Consider the following 16,655-nt stretch of genomic DNA (forward strand, 5'->3'; position numbering starts at 1 on the left):
GGAGGGATGAGTGTTGGGGGGGGGTTTTGTGTGTGTGTGTGGGGGTGGGTGCTGGGTGTGTGTAGGTGGGGGTGTGGGTGGGTGTAGTGGTGGGAGTGATGAGTTTTGGGTTGGTGTTTTGTGTGTGTTTGGGGCTGGGTGCTGGGTGTGTGTAGGTGGAGGTCTGGGTGGGTGTAGTGGTTGGAGGGATGAGTGTTGGGGTGGGGTTTTGTGTGTGTGTGTGTGTGGTGTGTGGGTGCTGGGTGTGTGTAGGTGGGGTTGTGTTTGGGTGTAGTGGTGGGAGGGATGAGTGTTGTGGTGGGGTTTTGTGTGTGTGTGTGGGGGTGGGTGCTGGGTGGGTATAGTGGTGGGAGGGATGACTGTTGGGGTGGGGATTTGTGTGTGTGTGTGGGGCTGGGTGCTGGGTGTGTGTAGGTGGGGGTGTGGGTGGGTGTAGTGGTGGGTGGGATGTGTGTTGGGGTGGGGTTTTGTGTGTGTGTGTGGGGCTGGGTGCTGGGTGTGTGTAGGTGGTGGTGTGGGTGGGTGTAGTGGTGGGAGGGATGAGTGTTGGGGTGGGGTTTTGTGTGTGTGTGGGGGGGGTGGGTGCTGGGTCTGTGTAGGTGGGGGTGTGGATGGGTGTAGTGGTGGGAGGGATGAGTGTTGGGAAGGGGTTTTGTGTGTGTGTGTGTGTGTGGGGCTGGGTGCTGGGTGTGTGTAGGTGGGGGTGTGGGTGCGTGTAGTGGTGGGAGGGATGAGTGTTGGGTTGGGGTTGTGTGTGTGTGTGGGGGCTGGGTGCTGGGTGTGTGTCGGTGGGGGTGTGGGTGGGTGTAGTGGTGGGAGGGATGAGTGTTGGGGTGGGGTTTTGTGTGTGTGTGGGGGGTGGGTGCTGGGGGTGTGTAGGTGGGGGTGTGGGTGGCTGTACTGGTGGGAGGGATGAGTGTTGGGGTGGGGTTTTGTGTGTGTGTGTGTGGGGGGTGGGTGCTGGGTGTGTGTAGGTGGGGGTGTGGGTGGGTGTAGTGGTGGGAGGGATGTGTGTCGTGGTGGGGTTTTGTGTGTGTGTGTGTGGGGGTGGGTGCTGGGTGTGTGTAGGTGGGCGTGTGGGTGAGTGTAGTGGTGGGAGCGATGAGTCTTGGGGTGGGGTTTGTGTGTGTGTGTGGGGGTGGGTGCTGGGTGTGTGTAGGTGGGGGTGTGGGTGGGAGTAATGGTGGGAGGGATGATTGTTGGGTTGGGGTTTTGTGTGTGTGTGGGGGGTGGGTTCTGCGTGAGGGTAGGTGGGGGTGTGGGTGGGTTTTTTGGTGGGAGGGATGAGTGTTGGGGTGGGGTTTTGTGTGTGTGTGTGTGGGGGCTGGGTGTGTGTAGGTGGGGGTGTGGGTGGGTGTAGTGGTGGGAGGGATGAGTGTTGGGGTGCGGTTTTGTGTGTGTGTGTGGGGGGGTGGGTGCTGGGTGTGTGTATGTGGGGGTGTGGGTGTTTGTAGTGGTGGGAGGGAAGAGTGTTGGGGTGGGGTTTTGTGTGTGTGTGTGTGGGGCTTGGTGCTGGGTGTGTGTAGGTGGGGGTGTGGGTGGGTGAAGTGGTGGGAGGAATGAGTGTTGGGGTGGGGTTTTGTGTGTGTGTGGGGCTGGGTGCTGGGTGTGTGTAGGTGGGGGTGTGGGTGGGTGTAGTGGTGGGAGGGCTGAGTGTTGTGGTGGGGCTTTGTGTGTGTGTGGGGGGTGGGTGCTGGGTGTGTGTAGGTGGGGGTTTAGGTGGGTGTAGTGGTGGGAGGGATGAGTGTTGGGGTGGGGTTTTGTGTGTGTGTGTGGGGGTGGGTGCTGGGTGTGTGTAGGTGGGGGTGTGGGTGGGTGTAGTGGTGGGAGGGATGAGTGTTGCGGTGGGGTTTTGTGTGTGTCTGTGTGGGGGGGTGGGTGCAAGGTGTGTGTCGGTGGGGGTGTGGGTGGGTGTAGTGGTGGGAGGGATGAGTGTTGGGGTGGTTTTGTGTGTGTGTGGTGGTGGGTGCTGGGTGTGTGTAGGTGGGGGCGTGGGTGAGTGTAGTGGTGGGAGCGATGAGTGTTGGGGTGGGGTTTGTGTGTGTGTGTGGGGGTGGGTGCTGGGTGTGTGTAGGTGGGGGTGTGGGTGGGAGTAATGGTGGGAGGGATGATTGTTGGGTTGGGGTTTTGTGTGTGTGTGGGGGGTGGGTTCTGCGTGAGGGTAGGTGGGGGTGTGGGTGGGTTTTTTTGGTGGGAGGGATGAGTGTTGGGGTGGGGTTTTGTGTGTGTGTGTGTGGGGGCTGGGTGTGTGTAGGTGGGGGTGTGGGTGGGTGTAGTGGTGGGAGGGATGAGTGTTGGGGTGCGGTTTTGTGTGTGTGTGTGGGGGGGTGGGTGCTGGGTGTGTGTAGGTGGGGGTGTGGGTTTTTGTAGTGGTGGGAGGGAAGAGTGTTGGGGTGGGGTTTTGTGTGTGTGTGTGTGGGGCTTGGTGCTGGGTGTGTGTAGGTGGGGGTGTGGGTGGGTGAAGTGGTGGGAGGGATGAGTGTTGGGGTGGGGTTTTGTGTGTGTGTGGGGCTGGGTGCTGGGTGTGTGTAGGTGGGGTGTGGGTGGGTGTAGTGGTGGGAGGGCTGAGTGTTGGGGTGGGGCTTTGTGTGTGTGTGGGGGGTGGGTGCTGGGTGTGTGTAGGTGGGGGTGTAGGTGGGTGTAGTGGTGGGAGGGATGAGGGTTGGGGTGGGGTTTTGTGTGTGTGTAAGGGGGTGGGTGCTGGGTGTGTGTAGGTGGGGGTGTGGGTGGGTGTAGTGGTGGGAGGGATGAGTGTTGCGGTGGGGTTTTGTGTGTGTCTGTGTGGGGGGGTGGGTGCAAGGTGTGTGTCGGTGGGGGTGTGGGTGGGTGTAGTGGTGGGAGGGATGAGTGTTGGGGTCGGGTTTTGTGTGTGTGTGGGGGTGGGTGCTGGGTGTGTGTAGGTGGGGGCGTGGGTGGGTGTAGGTGGGGTTGTGGGTGGTTGTAGTGGTGGGAGGGATGAGTGTTGGGGTGTGGTTTTGTGTTTGAGTGTGGGGGGTGGGTGCTGGGTCTGTGTAGGTCGGGGTGTGGGTGGGTGTAGTGGTGGGAGGGATGACTGTTGGGGTGGGGTTTTGTGTGTGTGTGTGTGGGTGGGTGTTGGGTGTGTGTAGGTGGGGGTGTGGGTGGGTGTAGTGGTGGGAGGGATGAGTGTCGGAGTAGGGTTTTGTGTTTGTCTGTGTGGGGGGGTGGGTGCTGGGTGTGTGTATGTGGCGGTTTGGGTGGGTGTAGTGGTGGGAGGGATGAGTGTTGGGGTGGGGTTTTGTGTGTGTGTGTGGGGGTGGGTTCTGGGTGTGTGTAGGTGAGGGTGTGGGTGGGTGTAGTGGTGGGAGTGATGAGTGTTGGGGTGGGGCTTTGTGTGTGTGTGGGGCTGGTGCTGGGTGTGTGTAGGGGGGGTTTGGGTGGGTGTAGTGGTGGGAGGGATGAGTGTTGGGGTGGGTTTTGTGTGTGTGTGTGTGTGGGGGGTTGGTGCTGGGTGTGTGTAGGTGGGGGTGTGGGTTGGTGTAGTGGTGGGAGGGATGAGTGTTGGGGTGGGTTTTGTGTGTGTGTGTGTGGGGGGTGGGTGCTGGGTGTGTGTAGGTGGGGGTGTGGGTGGTTGTAGTGGTGGGAGGGATGAGAGTTGGGGTGGGGTTTTGTGTGTGTGTGTGTGGGGAGTGGGTGCTGGGTGTGTGTAGTAGGGGGTGTGGGTGGGTGTAGTGGTGGTAGGGATGAGTGTTGGGGTGGTGTTTTGTGTGTGTGTGTGGGGGGTGGGTGCTGGTTGTGTGTAGGTGGGGGTGTGGGTGGGTGTAGTGGTGGGAGGGATGAGTGTTGAGGTGGGGTTTTGTGAGTGTGTGTGTGGGGCTGGGTGCTGGGTGTGTGTAGGTGGGGGTATGGGTGGGTGTAGTGGTGGGAGGGATGAGTTTTGGGGTGGTGTTTTGTGTGTGGTGGCTGGGTGCTGGGTTTGTGTAGGTGGGGGTGTGGGTGGGTGTAGTGGTGGGAGGGATGAGTGTTGGGGTGGGGTTTTGTGTGTGTGTGGGGTGTGGGTGCTGGTTGTGTGTAGGTGGGGGTGTGGGTGGGTGTATTGGTGGGTGGGATGAGTGTTGGGGTGGGGTTTTGTGTGTGTGTGTGGGGGGGTGGGTGCTGGGTGTGTGTATGTGGGGGTGTGGGTGGGTGTAGTGGTGGGGTGATGAGTGTTGGGGTGGGGTTTTGTGTGTGTGTGTCTGTGTGGGGGGGTGGTTGCTGGGAGTGTGTAGGTGGGGGTGTGGGTGGGTGTAGTGGTGGGAGGGATGAGTGTTGGGGTGGGGTTTTGTGTGTGTGTGTAGGTGGGGGTGTGGGTGTGTGTAGGAGGGGGTGTGGGTGGGTGTAGTGGTGGAAGGGATGAGTTTTGGGGTGGGGTTTTGTGTGTGTGTGTGGGTGTCGGTGCTGGGTGTGTGTAGTTGCGGGTGTGGTGGGGGTAGTGGTGGGAGGGATGAGTGTTCGAATGGGGTTTTGTGTGTGTGTGTGTGGGGTGTGGGTGCAGGGTGTGTGTAGGTGGGTGTGTGGGTGGGTGTAGTGGTGGGAGGGATGAGTGTTGGGGTGGGGTTTTGTGTGTGTGTGTGGGGGTGGGTGCTGGGTGTGTGTAGGTGGGGTTGTGGGTGGGTGTAGTGGTGGGAGGAATGAGTGTTGGGGTGGGGTTTTGTGTGTGTGTGTGGGGGTGGGTGCTGGGTTTGGGTAGGTGGGGGTGTGGGTGGGTATAGTGGAGGGAGGGATGAGTGTTGGGGTGCGGTTTTGTGTGTGTGTGTGGGGTGCTGGGTGCTGGGTGTGTGTAGGTGGGGGTGTGGGTGGGTGTAGTGGTGGGAGGGATGAGTGTTGGGGTGGGGTTTTGTGCGTGTGTGTGTGGTGGCTGAGTGCTGGGTGTGTGTAGGTGGGGGTGTGGGTGGGTGTAGTGGTGGGAGGGATGAGTTTTGTGTTGGTGTTTTGTGTGTGTTTCGGGCTGGGTGCTGGGTGTGTGTAGGTGGAGGTCTGAGTGGGTGTAGTGGTGGGAGGGATGAGTGTTGGGGTGGGGTTTTGTGTGTGTGTGTGTGGGGTGTGGGTGTTGGGTGGGTGAAGGTGGGGGTGTGGGTGGGTGTAGTGGTGGGAGGGATGCTTGTTGGGGTGGGGTTTTGTGTGTGTGTGTGGGGGTGGGTGCTGGGTGTGTGTAGGTCTGGTTGTGGGTGGGTGTAGTGGTGGGAGGGATGAGTATTGGGGTGGGGTTTTGTGTGTGTGTGTGGGGGTGGGTGCTGGGTGTGTGTAGGTGGGGGTGTGGGTGGGTATAGTGGTGGGAGGGATGAGTGTTGGGGTGGGGTTTTGTGTGTGTGTGTGGGGCTGGGTGTTGGGTGTGTGTAGGTGGGGTTGCGGGTGGGTGTAGTGGTGGGTGGGATGTGTGTTGGGGTGGGGTTTTGTGTGTGTGTGTGGGGCTGGGTGCTGGGTGTGTGTAGGTGGTGGTGTGGGTGGGTGTAGTGCTGGGAGGGATGAGTGTTGGGGTGGGGTTTTGTGTGTGTGTGTGGGCTGGGTGCTGGGTGTGTGTAGGTGGGGGTGTGGGTGGGTGTTGTGGTGGGAGGGATGAGTGTTGGGGTCGGGGTTTGTGTGTGTGTGTAGGTGGGGGTGTTGGTGTGTGTAGGTGGGGGTTTGGTGGGGGTAGTGGTGGGAGGGATGAGTGTTGGGGTGGGGTTTTGTGTGTGTGTGTGAGGGTTGGTGCTGGGTGTGTGTAGGTGGGTGTGTGGGTGTGTGTAGAGGTGGGAGGGATGAGTGTTGGGGTTGGGTTTTGTGTGTGTGTGTGAGGGTTGGTGCTGGGTGTGTGTAGGTGTGGGTGTGGGTGGGTGTAGTGGTGGGAGTGATGAGTGTTGCGGTGGGTTTTTTTGTGTGTGAGTGTGTGGGGCTGGGTGCTGGGTGTGTGTAGATGGGGGTGTGGGTGGATGTAGTGGTGGGAGGGATGAGTGTTGGGGTGGTGTTTTGTGTGTGTGTGTGTGGTGCTGGGTGCTGCGTGTGTGTAGGTGGGTGTGTGGGTGGGTGTTGTGGTGGGAGGGATGAGTGTTGGGGTGGGGTTTTGTGTGTGTGTATGGGGTGGGTGCTGGGTTTGTGTAGGTGGGGTCTGGGTGGGTGTAGTGGTGGGGGGGATGAATGTTGGGGTGGGGTTTGTGTGTGTGTGTGTGGGGGCTGGGTGCTGGGTGTGTGTAGGTGGGGGTGTGGGTGGGTGTAGTGGTGGGAGGAATGAGTGTTGGGGTGTGGTTTGGTGTGTGTGTGTGGGGCTGGGTGCTGGGTGTGTGTAGGTGGGGGTGTGGGTGGGTGTAGTGGTGGGAGGGATGAGTGTTGGGGTGGGGTTTTGTGTGTGTGTGTGGGTGCTGGGTGCTGGGCGTGTGTAGTTGGGGGTGTGGGTGGGTGTAGTGGTGGGAGGGATGAGTGTTGGGGTGGGGTTTTGTGTGTGTGTGGGGGGTGGGTGCTGGGTGTGTGTAGGTGGGGGTGTGGGTGGGTGTATTGGTGGGAGGGATGAGTGTTGGGGTGGGGTTATGTTTGTGTGTGTATGTGGGTGGTGGGTGCTGGGTGTGTGTAGGTGGGGGTGTGGGTCGTTGTAGTGGTGGGAGGGATGAGTGTTGGGGTGGGGTTTTGTGTGTGTGTGTGGGGCTGGGTGCTCGGTGTGTGTATGTGGGTGTGTGGGTGGGTGTAGTGTTGGGAGGGATGAGTGTTGGGGTGGGGGCTTTGTGTGTGTGTGTGGGGGGTGGGTGTTGGGTGTTTGTAGGTGGGGGTGTAGGTGGGTGTAGTGGTGGGAGGGATGAGTGTTGGGGTGGGGTTTTGTGTGTGTGTGTGGGGGTTGGTGCTGGGTGTGTGTAGGAGGGGGTGTGGGTGGGTGTAGTGGTGGGAGGGATGAGTGTTGGGGTGGAGTTGTGTGTGTGTGTGTGTGGGGCTGGGTGCTGGGTGTGTGTAGGTGGGGGTGTGGGTGGGTGTAGTGGTGGGAGGGAAGAGTGTTGGTGATGGAGTATGTGTGTGTGTGTGTGGGAGTTGGTACTGGGTGTGTGTAGGTGGGGGTGTGGGTGGGTGTAGTGGTAGGAGGGATGAGTGTTGGGTGGGTTTGTGTGTGTGTGTGTGGGGCTGGTGCTGGGGTGTGTGTAGGTGGGGGTGTGGGTGGTTGTAGTGTGGGAGGGATGAGTGTTGGGGTGGGGTTTTGTGTGTGTGTGTGGTGGGTGCTGGGTGTGTGAGGTGGGGGTGTGGGTGGGTGTAGTGGTGGGAGGGAGGGATGTTGGGGTTGGGGTTTTGTGGGGGGTGTGGTGTGTGGGGGTGTGGGTGCTGGGTGTGTGTAGGTGGGGGTGTGGGTGGGTGGTGGGGGAGGTGAGTGGGGGGTTTTGTGTGTTTGTGTGGTGGTGGGTGCTGGGTGTGTGTAGGTGGGGGTGTGGGTGGGTGTAGTGGTGGGAGGGATGAGTGTTGGGGTGGGGTTTTGTGTGTGTGTGTGGGGTAGTGTGCTGGGTGTTTGTAGGTGGGTGTGTGGGTGGGTGTAGTGGTGGGAGGGATGAGTTTTGGGCTGGGGTTTTGTGTGTGTGTGGTGGGTGGGTGCTGGGTGTGTGTAGGTGGGGGTGTGGGTGGGTGTAGTGGTGGGAGGGATGAGTGTTGGGGTGGGGTTTTGTGTGTGTGTGTGTGGGAGTGGGTGCTGGGTGTGTGTAGGTGGGGGTGTGGGTGGGTGTAGTGGTGGGAGGGATGAGTGTTGGGGTGGGGTTTTGTCTGTGTGTGTGGGGGTTGGGTGCTTGTTCTGTGTAGGTGAAGGTCTGGGTGGGTGTAGTGGTGGGAGGGATGAGTGTTGGGGTGGGGTTTTGTGTGTGTGTGTGGGGGGTGGGTGCTGGGTGTGTGTAGGTGGTGGTGTGGGTGGGTGTAGTGGTGGGAGGGCATGAGTGTTGGGGTGGGGTTATGTGTGTGTGTAGTGTGGGGAGGGGTTGCTGGGTGTGTGTAGGTGGGGGTGTGGGTGGTTGTAGTGGTGGGTGGGATGAGTGTTGGGGTGGGGTTTTGTGTGTGTGTGTGGGTGCTGGGTGCTGGTGTGTGTATGTGGGTGTGTGGGTGGGTGTAGTGGTGGGGAGGGATGAGTTGTTGGGGTGGGGTTTTGTGTGTGTGTGTGGGGTGGGTGCTGGGTGTGTGTAGGTGGGGGTTGTGGTGGGTGTAGTGGGGAGGGATGAGTGTTGGGGTTGGGGTTTTGTGCTGTGTGTGTGGGGGTGGGTGCTGGTGTGTGTAGGTGGGGTGTGGGTGGGTGTAGTGGTGGGAGTGATGAGTGTTGGGGTGGGGTTTTGGTGTGTGTAGTGGGGGGTGGGTGCTGGTGTGTTGTAGGTGGGGGTGTGGGGGGGTGTAGTGGTGGGAGGGTTGAGTGTTGGGGTGGGGTTTTGTGTTTGTGTGTGGGGGTGGGTGCTGCGTGTGTGTAGGTGGGGGGGGTGGGTGTGGAGTGGTGGGAGGGATGAGTGTTGGGGTGGGGTTTGGTGTGTGTGTGTGTGGGGTTGTGGGTGCAGGGTGTGGTGTAGGTGGGGGTGTGGGTGGGTGTAGTGGGTGGGAGGGCTGAATGTTGGGGTGGGGTTTTGTGTGTTTGTGTGGCGGCTGGGTGCTGGGTGTGTGTAGGTGGGGTGTGGTGGGTGTTAGTGGTGGGAGGGATGAGTGTTGGGGTGGGGTTTGTGTGTGTGTGTGTGTGGGCCTGGTGCTGGGTGTGTGTAGGTGTTGTATGTGGGTGGGTGTAGTGGTGGGAGGGATGAGTGTTGGGGTGGGTTTGTTTGTGTGTGTGTGGGCTGGGTGCTGGGTGTGTGTAGGTGGGGTGTGGGTGGGTGTAGTGGTGGGAGTGATGCGTGTTGGGTGGGGTTTTGTGTGTGTGTGTGGGGGTGGGTGCTGGGTGTGTGTAGGTGGAGGTCTGGGTGGGTGTAGTGGTTGGAGGGATTAGTGTTGGGGTGGGGTTTTGTGTGTGTGTGTGTGGGGTGTGGGTGCTGGGTGTGTGTAGGTGGGGTTGTGGGTGGGTGTAGTGGTAGGAGGGATGAGTGTTGTGGTGGGGTTTTGTGTGTGTGTGTGGGGGTGGGTGATGGGTGGATATAGTGGTGGGAGGGATGACTGTTGGGGTGGGGATTTGTGTGTGTGTGGGGGGCTGGATGCTGGGTGTGTGTAGGTGGGGGTGTGGGTGGGTGTAGTGGTGGGTGGGATGTGTGTTTGGGGTGGGGTTTTGTGTGTGTATGAGAGGTGGGTGCTGGGTGTGTGTAGGTGGTGGTGTGGGTGGGTGTAGTGGTGGGAGGGTTGAGTGTTGGGGTGGGGTTTTGTGTTTGTGTGTGGGCTGGGTGCTGGGTTTGTGTAGGTGGGGGTGTGGGTGGGTGTTGTGGTTGGAGGGATGAGTGTTGGGGTGGGTGTTTGTGTGTGTGTGTAGCTGGGGGTGTTGGTGTGTGTAGGTGGGGGTGTGGTGTGTGTAGTGGTGGGAGGGATGAGTGTTGGGGTGGGGTTTTGTGTGTGTGTGTGAGGGTTGGTGCTGGGTGTGTGTAGGTGGGTGTGTGGGTGTGTGTAGAGGTGATAGGGATGAGTGTTGGGGTGGGGTTTTGTGTGTGTGTGTGAGGGTTGGTGCTGGGTGTGTGTAGGTGGGTGTGTGGGTGTGTGTAGAGGTGGGAGGGATGAGTGTTGGGGTTGGGTTTTGTGTGTGTGTGTGAGGGTTGGTGCTGGGTGTGTGTAGGTGGTGGTGTGGGAGGGTGTAGTGGTGGGAGGGATGAGTGTTGGGGTGGGGTTTTGTGTGTGTGGGGGCGGGTGCTGGGTCTGTGTAGGTGGGGGTGTGGGTGGGTGTACTGGTGGGAGGGATGAGTGTTCGGGTGGGGTTTTGTGTGTGTGTGTGTGGGGCTGGGTGCTGGGTGTGTGTAGATGAGGGTGTGGGTGGGTGTAGTGGTGGGAGGGATGAGTGTTTGCATGGGGTTTTGTGTGTGTGTGGGGTTTGTGTGCTGGGTGTGTGTAGGTGGGGGTGTGGGTGGGTGTAGTGGTGGGAGGGATGAGTGTTGAGGTGGGGTTTTGTGTGTGTGTTTGGGGGCTGGGTGCTGGGTGTGTGTAGGTGGGGGTGTGGGTGGGTGTAGTGGTGGGAGGGATGAGTGTTGGGGTGGGTTTTGTGTGTGTGTGTGGGGGTGGGTGGGTGGGTGTGTGTAGGTTGGGGTGTGGGTGGGTGTAGTGGTGGGAGTGATGAGGGTTGGGGTGGGTTTTTTTGTGTGTGAGTGTGTGGGGCTGGGTGCTGGGTGTGTGTAGGTGGGGGTGTGGGTGGGTGTAGTGGTGGGAGGGATGAGTGTTGGGGAAGGGGTTTTTTGTGTGTGTGTGTGGGGGGTGGGTGCTGGGTGTGTGTAGGTGGGAGTGTGGGTGGGTGTAGTGGTGGGAGGGATGAGTGTTGGCTTGGGGTTTTGTGCGTGTGTGTGGGGGTGGGTGCTGGGTGTGTGTAGGTGGGGGTGTGGGTGGGTGTAGTGGTGGGAGGGATGAGTGTTGGGGTGGGGTTTTGTGTGTGTGTAAGGGAGTGGGTGCTGGGTTTGTGTAGGTGGGGGTGTGGGTGGGTGTAGTGGTGGGAGGGATGAGTGTTGGGGTGGGGTTTGGTGCCTGTGTGTGTGGGGCTGGGTGCTGGGTGTGTGTAGGTGGGGGTGTGGGTGGGTGTAGTGGTGGGAGGGATGAGTGTTGGTGTGGGGTTTTGTGTGTGTGTGAGAGTGGGGGCTGCGTGCTGGGTTTGTGTAGTTCGGGGTGTGGGTGGGTGTAGTGGTGGGAGGGATGAGTGTTGGGGTGGGGTTTTGTGTGTGTGTGTGGGTGCTGGGTGCTGGGTGTGTGTAGGTGGGGGTGTGGGTGGGTGTAGTGGTGGGAGGGATGAGTGTTGGGGTGGGGTTTTGTGTGTGTAAGTGGGGGTGGGTGCTGGGTGTGTGTAGGTGGGGGTGTGGGTGGGTGTAGTGGTGGGAGGGATGAGTGTTGGGGTGGGGGTTTTGTGTGTGTGTGTGGGGGGTGGGTGCTGGGTGTGTGTAGGTGGGGGTGTGGGTGGGTGTAGTGGTGGGAGGGATGAGTGTTGGGGTGGGGTTTTGTGTGTGTGTGTGGGGCTGGGTGCTGGGTGTGTGTAGGTGGGGTGTGGGTGGGTGTAGTGGTGGGAGGGACTGAGTGTTGGGGTGGGGCTTTTGTGTGTGTGTGGGGGGTGGGTGCTGGGTGTGTGTAGGTGGGGTGTAGTGGGTGGGTGTAGTGGTGGGAGGGATGAGTGTTGGGGGTGGGTTTTGTGTGTGTGTGGGGGGTGGGTGCTGGGTGTGTGTAGGTTGGGGTGTGGGTGGGTGTAGTGGTGGGAGGGATGAGTGTTGCGGGTGGGGTTTGTGTGTGTGTGTGTGGGGGTGGGTGCTGGGTGTGTGTAGGTGGGGGTGTGGTGGGTGTAGTGGTGGAGGGATGAGTGTTGGGGGTGGGGTTTGTGTGTGTGTGTGGGGGTGGTGCTGGGTGTGTGTAGGTGGGGGTGTGGGTGGTGTAGTGGTGGGAGGGATGAGTGTTGGGGTGGGGTTTGTCGTGTGTGTGTGGGGGGTTGGTGCTGGGTGTGTGTAGGTGGGGGTGTGGGTGGGTGTTGTGGTGGGAGGGATGAGTGTTGGGGTAGGGTTTTGTGCGTGTGTGTGTGGGGATGGGTGCTGGGTGTGTGTAGGTGGGGGTGTGGGTGGGTGTAGTGGTGGGAGGGATGAGTGTTGGGGTGGGGTTTTGTGTGTGTGAGTTTGGCAGGGTGCTGGGTGTGTGTAGGTGGGGGTGTGGGTGGGTGTAGTGTGGGAGGGATGAGTGTTGGGGTGGGGTTTTGTGTGTGTGTCTGGGGGTTGGGCTGGCTGGGTGTGTGTAGGTGGGGGTGTGGGTGGTGTAGTGGTGGAAGGGATGAGTGTTGGGGTGGGGTTTTGTGTGTGTGTGTGGGGGGCTGGGTGCTGGGTGTGTGTAGGTGGGGGTGTGGGGTGGGTGTTAGTGTGGAGGGATGAGTGTTGGGGTGGGGTTTTGTGTGTGTGTGGGGGGTGTGGTGCTGGGTGTGTGTAGGTGGGGGGGTGGGTGGGTGTAGTGGTGGGAGGGATGAGTGTTGGGTGTGGGTTTTGTGTGTGTGTGTGGGTTTGGGTGCTGTGTGTGTGTAGGTGGGGGTGTGGGTGGGTGTAGTGGTGGGAGGGATGAGTGTTGGGGTGGGGTTTTGTGTGTGTGTGTGGGGTGCTGGGTGCTGGGTGTGTGTAGGTGGGGGTGTGGGTGGGTGTAGTGGTGGGAGGGATGAGTGTTGCGGTGGGGTTTTTTTGTGTGTGTGTGTGGGGTTGGGTGCTGGGTGTGTGTAGGTGGGGGTGTGGGTGGGTGTAGAGGTGGGAGGGATGAGTGTTGGGGTGGGGTTTTGTGTGTGTGGGTGTGTGTGGGCTGGGTGCTGGGTGTGTGTAGGTGGGGGTGTGGGTGGGTGTAGTGGTCGGAGGAATGAGTGTTTGGTTGGGGTTTTGTGTGTGTGTGTGTGGGGGGTGGGGGCTGGGTGTCTGTAGGTGGGGGTGTGGGTGGGCGTAGTGGTGGGAGGGAATGAGTGTTGGGGTGGGGGTTTTGTGTTGTGTGTGAGGGTGGGTGCTGGGGGTGTGTGTAGGTGGGGGTGTGGTGGGTGTAGTGGCTGGGAGGGATGAGTGTTGGGTTTGCGGTTTTGTGTGTGTGTGGGGGTTGGGTGCTGGGTGTGCGTTGGTGGGGGTGTGGGTGGGTGTATAGTGGTGGCGGCTGAGTGTTCGGGGTGGGGTTTGTCGTTTGTGTGTGTGGGGGGGTGGGTGCTGGGTGTGTGTAGGTGGGGGTGTGGGTGGGTGTAGTGGTGGGAGGGATGAGTGTTGGGTTGGGGTTTTGTGTGTGTGTGGGGGGTGGGTGCTGCGTGAGTGTAGGTGGGGGTTTGGGTGGGTGTAGTGGTGGAAGGGATTAGTGTGTTGAGGTGGGGTTTTGTGTGTGTGTGTGGGGGTGGGTGCTGGGTGTGTGTAGGTGGGGGTGTGGGTGGGTGTAGTGGTGGGAGGGATGAGTGTTGGGGTGGGGTTTTGTGTGTGTGTGTGGGGCTGGTGCTGGGTGTGTGTAGGTGGGGGTGTGGGTGGGTGTAGTGGTGGGAGGGATGAGTGTGGGGTGGGTTTTGGTGTTGTGTGTGTGGGGGTGGGTGCTGGGTGTGTGTAGGTGGGGGTGTGGGTGGGTGTAGTGGTGGGAGGGATGAGTGTTGGGGTGGGGTTTTGTGTGTGTGTGTGTGGGGGTGGGTGCTGGGTGTGTGTAGGTGGGGGTTTGGGTGGGTGTAGTGGTGGTGGGATGAGTGTTGAGGTGGGGTTTTGTGTGTTTGTTTGTGGGGGTGGGTGCTGGTTGTGTGTAGGTGGTGGTGTGGGTGGGTGTAGTGGTGGGAGGGATGAGTGTTGGGGTAGGGGTTTTGTGTGTGTGTGTGTGGGGAGTGGGTGCTGGGTGTGTGTAGGTGGGGGTGTGGGTGGGTGTAGTGGTGGGAGGGATGAGTGTTGGGGTGGGGTTTTGTGTGTGTGTGTGGTGGTGGGTGCTGCGTGTGTGTAGGTGGTGGTTTGGGTGTGTGTAGTGGTGGGAGGGATGAGTGTTGGGGTGGGGTTTTGTGTGTGTGTGTGGGGGGTGGGTGCTGGGTGTGTGTAGGTGGGGTGTGGGTGGGTGTAGTGGTGGGAGGGATGAGTGTTGCGGTGGGGTTTTGTGTGTGTGTGTGGGGGCTGGGTGCTGGGTGTGTGTAGGTGGGGGTGTGGGTGGGTGTAGTGGTGGGAGGGATGAGTGTTGGGGTGGAGTTTTGTGTGTGTGTGTGTGGGGGTTGGAGCTGGGTGTGTGTAGGTGGGGGTGTGGGTGGGTGTAGTGGTGGGAGGGATGAGTGTTGGGGTGGGGTTTTGTGTGTGTGTGTGTGGGGGATGGTGCTGGGTGTGTGTAGGTGGGGGTGTGGGTGGGTGTGTGGTGGGAGGGAAAGAGTGTAGGGGTGGGGTTTTGTGTGTGTGTGTGTGGGGCTTGGTGCAGGGTGTGTGTAGGTGGGGGTGTGGGTGGGTGAAGTGGTGGGAGGGATGAGTGTTGGGGTGGGGTTTTGTGTGTGTGTGGGGCTGGGTGCTGGGTGTGTGTAGGTGGGGGTGTGGAGTGGGTGTAGTGGTGGGAGGGCTGAGTGTTGGGGGTGGGCTTTTGTGTGTGTGTGGGTGGCGTGGGTGCTGGGTGTGTGTAGGGTGGGGGTGTAGGTGGGTTGGTGTAGTGGTGGGAGGGATGAGTGTTGGGGTGTGGTTTTGTGTGTGTGTATGGGGGTGGGAATGTGGGTGTGTGTAGGTGGGGGTGTGGGTGGGTGTAGTGGTGGGTGGGATGAGTGTTGCGGTGGGGTTTTTGTGTGTGTGTGTGGGGTGGGTGCCTGGGTGTGTGTAGGTGGGGGTGTGGGTGGGTGTAGTGGTGGGAGGGATGAGTGTTGGGGTGGGGTTTTGTGTGTGTGTGTGTGGGGTGGGTGCTGGGTGTGTGTAGGTGGGGGTGTGGGTGGGTGTAGTGGTGGGAGGGATGAGTGTTGGGGTGGGGTTTTGTGTGTGTGTGTGGGGGTGGGTGCTGGGTGTGTGTAGGTGGGGGTGTGGGTGGGTGTAGTGGTGGGAGGGATGAGTGTTGGGGTGGGGTTTTGTGTGTGTGTGTGGGGGTGGGTGCTGGGTGTGTGTAGGTGGGGGTGTGGGTGGGTGTAGTGGTGGGAGGATGAGTGTTGGGGTGGGGATTTTGTGTGTGTGTGTGGGGGTGGGTGCTGGGTGTGTGTAGGTGGGGGTGTGGGGTGGTGTAGTGGTGGGAGGGATGAGTGTTGGGGTGGGTTTTTTTGTGTGTGTGTGTGGGGGTGGGTGCTGGTTGTGTGTTAGGTGGGGGTGTGGGTGGGTGTAGTGGTGGGAGGGATGAGTGTTGGGTGGGGTTTTGTGTGTGTGTGTGTGGGGCTGGGTGCTGGGTGTGTGTAGGTGGGGGTGTGGGTGGGTGTAGTGGTGGGAGGGATGAGTGTTGGGGGTGGGGTTTTGTGTGTGTGTGTGGGGGTGGTGCTGGGTGTGTGTAGGTGGGGTGTGGGTGGGTGTAGTGGTGGGAGGGAATGAGTGTTGGGGTGGGGTTTTGTGTGTTTGTGTGTGTGGGGGGTGGGTGCTTGGTGTGTGTAGGTGGGGGTGTGGGTGGTGTAGTGGTGGGAGGGATGAGTGTTGGGGTGGGTTTTTGTCTGTGTTTGTGTGGGGGTGGGTGCTGGGTGTGTGTAGGTGGGGGTGTGGTGGGTGTAGTGGTGGGAGGGATGAGTGTTGGGGTGGGGTTTTGTGTCTGTGTGTCTGGGGGTGGGTGCTGGGTGTGTGTAGGTGGGGGTGTGGGAGGGTGTAGTGGTGGGAGGGATGAGTGTTGGGGTGGGGTTTTGTGTGTGTGTGTGGGGTGGGTGCTGGGTGTGTGTAGGTGGGGGTTGTGGAGTGGTGTAGTGGTGGGAGGGATGAGTGTTGGGGTGGGGTTTTGTGTTGTGTGTGTTGGGTGGGGTGCTTGGTGTGTGTAGGTGGGGTGTGTGGGTGGGTTGTAGTGGTGGGAGGGATGAGTGTTGGGGTTGGGAGTTTTTGTGTGTGTGTGTGGGGGTGGGTGCTGGGTGGTGTAGGTGGGGGTGGGGTGGTGTAGCGGTGGGAGGGATGAGTGTTGGGGTGGGGTTTTTGTGTGTGGGTCGTGGGGTGGGTGCTGGGTGTGTGTAGGTGGTGGTGTGGGTGGGTGTAGTGGTGGGAGGGATGAGTGTTGGGGTTGGGGTTTTGTGTTTGTGTGTGGGGTGGGTGCTGGGTGTGTGTAGGTGGGGGTGTGGGTGGTGTAGTGGTGGGAGGGAATGAGTGTTGGGTGGGTGGGTTTTTTGTGTTGTGTGTGTGGGGCTGGGGTGCTTGGTGTGTGTAGTAGCGGGTGTGGGTGGGTGTAGTGATGGGAGGGATGAGTGTTGGGTTGGGGTTTTTGTGTGTGTGTGCGGTTGTGCTGGGTGTGTGTAGGTGGGGTGTGTGGTGGGGTGTAGTGGTGGGAGGGATGAGTGTTGGGGTGGGGTTGTGTGTGTGGTGTGTGGGGGTGTGTGCTGGGTGTGTGTAGGTGGGGGTGTGGGTGGGTGTAGTGGTGGGAGGGATGAGTGTTGGGGTGGGGTTTTGTGTGTGTGTGTGGGGGCTGGGTGCGGGGTGTGTGTAGGTGGGGGTGTGGTGGGTGAGTGGTGGAGGGATGAGTGTTGGGGGGGGGTTTTGTGTGGTGTGTGTGGGTGGGTGCTGGGTGTGTGTAGGTGGGGGGTGTGGGTGGGTGTAGTGGTGGAGGGATGAGTGTTGGGGTGGGGTTTTGTGTGTGTGTGGGGGGCTGGGGGCTGGGGTGTGTGTAGGTGGGGGTGTGGGTGGGTGTAGTGTGGGAGGGATGAGTGTTGGGGTGGGGTTTTGTGTGTGTGTGTGGGGGTGGGTGCTGGGTGTGTGTAGGTGGGGGTGTGGGTGGGTGTAGTGGTGGGAGGATGAGTGTTGGGGGGGGGTTTGTGTGGGTGTGTGTGGGGGTGGGTGGTGGGTGTGTGTAGGTGGGGGTGTGGGAGGGTGTAGTGGTGGGAGGGATGAGTGTTGGGGTGGGGTTTTGTGTGTGTCTTGGGGGTGGGTGCTGGTGTGTGTAGGTGGGGTGTGGGTGGGTGTAGTGGTGGGAGGGATGAGTGTTGGGGTGGGGTTTTGTGTGTGTGTGTTTGGGGGCTGGGTGCTGGGTGTGTGTAGGTGGGGGTGTGGGTG

Source organism: Carcharodon carcharias, chromosome X, assembly GCF_017639515.1.
Source record: "Carcharodon carcharias isolate sCarCar2 chromosome X, sCarCar2.pri, whole genome shotgun sequence".
NCBI classification, from domain to species: domain Eukaryota; kingdom Metazoa; phylum Chordata; class Chondrichthyes; order Lamniformes; family Lamnidae; genus Carcharodon; species Carcharodon carcharias.